Source organism: Fukomys damarensis, unplaced genomic scaffold, assembly GCF_012274545.1.
Source record: "Fukomys damarensis isolate Sample0158 unplaced genomic scaffold, DMR_v1.0_HiC HiC_scaffold_35, whole genome shotgun sequence".
NCBI classification, from domain to species: Eukaryota; Metazoa; Chordata; class Mammalia; order Rodentia; family Bathyergidae; genus Fukomys; species Fukomys damarensis.
Genome location: NW_022900947.1, coordinates 58202269 through 58209850, shown reverse-complemented (window position 1 = coordinate 58209850; position 7582 = coordinate 58202269). Strand labels below are relative to the sequence as shown.

Below are 7582 nucleotides of genomic sequence, written 5' to 3'. Positions count from 1 at the left end.
GGAGAGACTTATATATATAAAAAAAAAAAGCACAGTGACGTGAAGTCTTAGTCGAGGTCACGTCTCACACGCCACTGACCTATAGTCCAAGTAGACGGAGGACGGGACAGAGATTAGAACCGGGCCCTCCCCGAGCAGGTAAGTCAGAGGTTGCAGCCACCTGAGGGTGGCTGCGGAGGCCCGGCCCCTCCGGCTCTCGGCCGCCCGCAGCTCGTCAGGTGGACACCGGCTGGAGAAGCCCGGGCCTCGGGTGCCTTAGGGTCCCGGCCGCGGTTTCAGAAGGCAAGATCTAGAGGCAACAAAGGTGCACAGGTGCAAGACACGGGGCGTTCTTTTCCTTTTGATTTTCTCGGAATTTTCCTGACCCAGGTAAGCCTTTGGGAGGTTGAAGAAGTAGGAAGAGAGAGGAGCCCCTTCTTTCTCCAGGTGAATGGTTCAGGGAGCGCTCACCTGGAATTGCGCCTGGAGCAGACCCCTGCAAAAGCGCTAGACTCCAACCTTACTGACATCCTTTTCCCTGAGTACTTTATGGTTTTAGTGTTGTGTTGAATTCATCAGATCTGAGGAGTCTTTCTGAGGGTTCGAATAAATTTTTATTCGTTTCTACAGAGCAGCAGAGAGCTCACTCTCAAGTGGTTAAAAGAGTTTTGAATATAATTTAAGGCCTCACCCAACAATGAAATAATCACAAATAAGATCCATGTGTTAAGTAAAACTAATAGCAAAGCAGGAGAACATGGATGCAAATCTTCTCTCTGCCACACTGTACTTTCGCCAATTGAAAGTTGCTGAGCTTAGGTACAACTTGTTCTGTTGTCTATAAACCGAGCATCCTAATGTGATTTGCCTCGAGGGGTTTTCATGGGACTAACTCAGAGCCTGTGTCCCATAAATGTTGTTACTTGGGCATTAGCATTAGGAAGTGAGCAACTCTACCTGAGGGGCTGGGCGGGCCCAGAATGAGCTGAGCAGGTAGAGGGAAGTGTGCTGGATTGGACCAGTTTACAGAAAGTGAGTCCAAAGCACTCAACAGGGGGTAGATGGGAAGGAATAAAATCCCATGGCTTTTTGCCATTTTTCAAATATGTAGAGTATGAATATTAAATTGTTTTAAAATGCTGACTTTTGTGTCTATATACGAGCAACAGTCTTTTCCTCTTAAGCTTAAATTACAGGGAAGTGGCCTTATTTTGTAATTTTTATGGCAATTTTTTGAATGTTGCTTAGTTTTACTAATATTGCTAGCTTTGAGTAGAGGACGACTTAGTAACTACGACTAGTAATTTCCACTGATGGCATTTTATGTTTTAATTTTATTAATATATTTAAGTGTTTCACATTTGATCCTTATTTGGGCTGGGGATTTGGCTCAGTGGTTCTGCCGCCTGCCTCATAAGGACTAAAGTCCTGAGTTGGATCCCCAGTACCAAGAAAAAAAACCCCACAATTAATCCTTACTTAACATCATTATTTCAATTGATTCTTTTTTCAAATTGTAGAGTTGAGATTCTGAAATGCACTTATTATTAGATAATTCCTGGGGAATTATGGATACAATTCTGAAACCTAATAACTCCATTTTGCAGTAGTATTGTACCCTGGGATTTAACAGTAGTTAGTATAATTAAATAAAGCTTATAAAATAATCAAACTGGTACCAGGGATTTAGCTCGGTGGTTCCTCCGCCTGCCTCACCAGTGCAACGTCCTGAGTTCAATCCCCATGAACCAAAGAATAAAAAAATAAATAAAATAATCAAATTGACTTAGAGGAAATTAGAATACAATATTTTTCAGAAGGAAAGATTTTTATGCTGATATATATTTCTGAACTTCTTAAATTGTTTAATTTTATATTTTAATAACTCTACATCTATATAAAGAACAGTAGCCCCCAAATGAAATATATCTACTTAAACATATTTAATATTGAGATTAATCTATTTAACCATGTAACTGTGTAAGTCTTCCTAGTTAAACTTTATTTTAGTATACACATAAGTTTTTCTACTACCTCTGATGGTGTAACACTTTACAACAAACTATCAAATGTTTGGATCAAAGAGAAATAAGCAAAAATGACTAAGAAAAAATTAACTTTTCCAGTTATATTCAGAATACACATGTGTTACTTGTCTCTTTAATGTGTGAGTAAAAGTTTCATGCCTAACTTTGGTTTTAAATTCCTAAAATAAGAAGCGTCTTTTCATTAAAAAAGAAACCTAATGTTAAAAGTTTATTTACTTGTACAGATTCATTGATTACACTGTAGATGGAGTATTTAAGGTTGCTAGCAATACAAAAGCTTCATATAAAAGTTGATATTTTAAAAAATATTCAGGTATAGACCAATCAAAACAGTCTCAGAAAGCACTTCTCAACATTCTCTCTTTGAACCAAAGTCTAGGTTTAGAGAACTATTCTATTGCAAAGATTAACCTATAATTAACTATCAACTATTAAGGGACAGACCTTATCACTCCCATAATAGAGTCCTAAATACCAGACTAGCTAATGACGGTTGTAGAATATGGAGACATAATCTCTTTAAGTCATGAGGATATTATCTTAGAAGATTGGAGGCTTAGAGGAAAACTTTCTGCACCATCACCCAGAGCCTAGTAAATGTATCCCAAAAGGAAAGGTGTTGATTCTTTTTACAGCCAATATAGGAACAGGAAAAATGAATTATGTGAAGTCAACTTTTAGAGTTTCTTCTTGAAAATTCAGCTGAAGCAGAAAATCCTCAAGTTCCAATGTAGTAAGGGTTGCAGAAGATACCTTTGGCAGCTGAGCAGCTCAGTCCCAGACTGAGTGGTGGCAAAATGCATCCTTAAGCAGCTTGATCCCAACTTACTTCTCCATCTCCTGCTTTTCTCACCTCTCTTGGGGCACTCTGGGCCCAATAAAGTACATTGTATTAGTAGTAGAGTACTAGAGGTTTGGTGTTTCCAATGAGATTCTACTTATACTCACTGTATGTCCAGATGCAAGTCTGGTTTTTTGATCTGTAGTTGTTTGATCCTATCTTAGATTCAAGAATTGAAATATATTTTTATTTTTATTTCAACAAAAATTTCTAATGCAACCAATATCACTTTATAAAGTGGTGGTTGTTTGGTTGGTTTTTTTTTTTTTTTTTGGTTTTTTTTTTTTTTTTTTTTTTTTTTTTGGTACTGAGGATCAAACTCAGGACCTTGTGCTTGTTAGGCAGATGCAGTGCCACTGAGCTAAACTAAGTGGTAGTTTTTATATCCCACCTCTCTGTTTGGCAAATAAAGCATGCTATTTTGGGGGAAAAATGTGGGGCCTAATGTTCCCCAGAAGTAATTCTTCCTTTAACTCTTTTTCCTATCATAAACTAGATACAGATGGAATTATTGATGGTAAATAACTTTGTCTTATAGTAGTTGCATATGGGTCTGCTTTTCTGTGCTCTAGGACTCCAACTCAGAGCTCTGAGAAAACAGCTTTGCTTTAGGGATGAATGCATAATTGTAACTTTTCATTTTCTTCAGACTGTAGCAATATTTTCTTTAAAAGAAACAGTCTTTGATATAATCTCACCTTAGAATACCCACTTGCTTTTCTAATGGGACATTTCTTTGTTTTACTTACATTTACTCTGGGTATTAATGTGATAAAAATATGTTCCTTGTGTATGATTTAAAATAGTGCATATGAAATTAAAAAAATCACTTATGCTTTTATAGCTCTTAATTTTGTTAATATTTTGATGTTTCCTATATGACAAATATTAAATTTTTGTATGTGCATATATTCATTTACTCTGAAAAACACAAAACTGGAATAACAATAATCTCTTTCTAAAGGACCTATTAGTCAAATTAAGTAAATAAAATATGGTTAGAAAAAGAAAGCAGAAAGTACAGTAATACTTCAGTTCACAAGTGCGTCTGTCTCCAAACAATTTTGTTCATCAACAGGAGCATTTGGCAAAATTTTGCTTCCATTCCTGAAGTCTGCATCAGGTGAAAAACACAACTGTGGCCATTTTCCCTGCATGAATGTGAACACAGCCATCTTCCCTGCTCTGACAGGTGGTCCTGACTTCCTCTAGTTGAGAACACAGACATAGAGCTGTACACAGTTGCTGTGAAGTTTTTTGGTATGCTCTTTAGCACATATAGTGCTTTACAGTATTATTCAATCCAGCCTGGCTCCAAAGCAAGTTCAGAGCAAGCATGCTGGTAAAAAGAAAGTGCAGGGCAGTAATGAAGGTTACAAGAATGTGAAGAGTAGTGATGAATGTAACCAGAATATGTAGGGGAGTAATGAAGGTGTCAAGTAAGTGCAGGGTAAAAATGATGAGAGGATTTTGAAGAAAATAACCATTGAATTGAAGAAGGAAATTGTAGAAAAGCGTGAGCAGGGTATCCATGTGACTGCTCTGGCCTCAGAGTACAAGACAGGAAAGTCAACAATCTTGACTATTTGCAGAATAAAGGTGCTGATGTGGCAAAAAGAGTAATGATGTTGATCAAGTTGAAGACACAAGTGCTTGAAAGAGGTGGCAAAACTTTTAGTGTGCTTGAATGAGAAGCAGCTGGCAGGTGATAGCATTGATGAAGCTATGATCTGGGAAAAAGCCAGAAACTGCACAGTGATTTACTGCAAGAAAATCTCTCCACAAGTGCAACAAGTGAGGAATTTAAAGTCAGTAGAGGGTGGTCTGATAAATTCTGCAAGTGAAGTGGCATCTGCACTGTGATAAGATATGGTATGAAAAACTAAAAGGGTAAATAAGGTTCAAAATATATAACAGACATTGGGAAATAGTAAGAAAATGTCCAAATGGGAAGGGGAACAAGGGAGGGGGAGGGGAAAGGAAGGAATGGAAAAGAAAATAGAAGGAAAATGGAAACAAATCTTGTGTAAATTAGAAGAGAGGTTGAAGGGAGGGGAGGGAATTGGGGAAAGAAGGATCAAGACATATTACGCACAGGTATGAACTCCTTATGATGAATGTGATCACTATGGATACCTAAAATATACCAATAAAATTAATTTTTTAAAAAAGACATGGTAAGTCTTCTACCTCTGACAAGGCTGCTGCAGAAGGCTATGAGAAAGAATTTGCAGAATTAATGAAAGTGTAAGGATACATCACTCACCAAGTGTACAAACACAATGAAACAGGGCTCTTCTGGTTGAAGATGCCTAATAGAACCTATAATGCACAGGAGGAAGAGGCACTGCTGAGACACAGGCCCATGAGGGACAGGTTGATCCTTTTGCTGTGTGTGAATGCAGATGTCGATCTGAAGATTAAGCCACTACTAGTGCACCATTCCCAGCTCCTCATGCATTCAAGGAACAAAATGTGAACAAGGTCAGACTACCTATCATGTGCAGGGTCAATGGGAAAGCTTGAGTCACAAGGCAACTGTTCATGGAATGGCTGCATGAAGTGTTTGTACCCACCATTCCTCCCTGTGACAGGACACCCCTTCTGCAGCCCATGGACCAGCAAGTGATGCGCAACTTTAAGAAGCTCTACATAAAGGTGCTTTTCACCAGATGTTTTAATGTCACTGACATTGCTGACTGAAAGAGTTCTGGAAGAAACATTTCAGTGTCATCCACTGTGTCAAATTCATTGACAAAGCCTGGGAAGATGTCATGTACTGAACCTTAAACACAGCCTAGAGGACACTGTGGCCAGAGTGTGTCACTGAAGGTGACATTGAAGGAACTGATGTGCAGGCAGTGGAGGAGATTGTATCTGTGGTGAGAGTACAGGGCTGGACATTGACAGTGCAAACACAGAAGAGCTTGATGAGGACTCTAGAAGGAACTGATAATGGAAGAACTTGCTGAGCTCCAGAGTGAGCAACACAAGGAGCTTGTTAAGGAGCAGCCCACTGATGAAGATGAAGATGGGAGGGAGGTTAGCAGTGATGTGATGAAATTCACTATAGAGAAATGGAATGAGTGCTGGGATTTCTTTGGAAGCACCACCTCAATAAGACTGCAGGGAACAGAGCATTGAACCTGAAGAGCGATAACGTGCTCTGTCATTTCCAGAGGGTTATGTGGTGCAGGAAAAAACAAGTGACATGGGGCAGCTTTTTCACTGAAAAGGACCCTAAGAGACAAAGAAGAAAGGAAACTCCTGAAGGAAATCTTCCTCCAAGCAATAACCTTCTCCCCACCCACCTTCCTGTCTTCCACACCAGAAGTCATCTCAAGCAAGGTTAGATTTTTTTGTGGTTAAAATTATACATATAGTTCAGAACAATTAACCTTATTTACATTGAACTTTGTGGGGAAATTTGATGTGGTTTGCAACCAATTCAATTGAAAACCAGAATCATGGAATAAATTAAGTTCAAGGTGCCACTGTAATTAGAAAGCTACAGATAATTTGCTGTGACAGTTCCTGTGCAAAAGAATTTCTGGGAAATTAGCAATTATTTTCTTTTGAGGTTTTTTTTTTTTTCTTTTTTGTAGTTCTTTGTAAAATCCTGACCCTTGTGACAGTTTATGTTTCAGAAACAGGAGGCTGTAGATACAGATATAGGCTTTCTGTGCTTAGCATGGTACCCAGCACAGAGAAGGAACACAAGAAATATTTTTTGGGTATTTAAAGAAGGGAACCAAATTTTCCACTTTTAAATATAGTAAACTCTGGTTGGGCACTGTAAGTCACTGGCTCATGTGGGTTCGTTTGGGCCTGATTTCACCTCCTCCTGTCTTCTAGACTTGTTCTTATCACAATAACTAACAAGTCTAAGCAAGCCCATGAGTTGGCAGGAACACAATGTGAGGAAGGGCAACCATTAGTGCTTCATTTTTGTGTGAGTTGCCCATGCACTGGCACTATGTTCCTACTTCCTCAGGCACCACATCCCCTCTGCCTGCTCAGAACAATTCGTTCTATCTTAGACCTGCGTAGCATGTTCAGTGTTGTTTATTTATGCAGGACTTCATTGCTGATCTGACAAATCCCCTGACTCTTGAGCTACATTCTATTAGGGAAGAATAAAAAGTAAATAACCAAACTTACTAAGTGGTCTTAATTTGTATACAATAGATGTAAACAACCTCTGGCCCCTAGGCCTTTTATTGACTATGATTCACTATCCAAGCAAAGTACTTGTTTGTAGTAACCATCTTCATTCTTTTTTTTTCTTTTTTTTATTGAGTTTATTGGTATAATCTAGGTATACAATACAGTTACAGTCATCATTGGAATTCATTACCTTTACATAATAGGTCTTGATTCTCATTTTTTCCCCTTGTCCCTGCCCTCCCTTCAGTCCCTCCTCCCCTCCCCATTTACAAACACTTTATTTCCATTTTTTCAGTTTCTCATATTTTTTTCCTCTCCCTTATTACCTTTCCCCCACCCTTCCCACTTTCCCTAAACCTTTAGCCCTTTACTTTCTATTTCACATTATTAATTATCTCATTAGGATCCTGTGTACTATTATAGTTTTCACACCAAAGAAACTATTCGGTATTTCAGTTAAAGAAATCTCTGTATGAACATTAAAAATAGGGAACCCTAAAATAAAACTAAAAAGGAAAGTAAAAGAGAAAAGGCAATGATGTAACAT

At 38.4% G+C, this 7582-nt stretch overlaps 1 protein-coding gene across 1 annotated transcript in view; it reads left to right on the top strand.

Moving 5' to 3' along the window:
• Positions 1-240: 240 nt before the first annotated feature.
• Rassf6 (Ras association domain family member 6) overlaps positions 241-7582 on the top strand; it is a 59977-nt gene continuing 52635 nt past the window's right edge. The window contains exon 1 of the mRNA XM_010610882.1: positions 241-369. The gene's annotated coding sequence lies outside the window, so the exon portion shown is untranslated. The remainder of the gene's footprint in view (positions 370-7582) is intronic.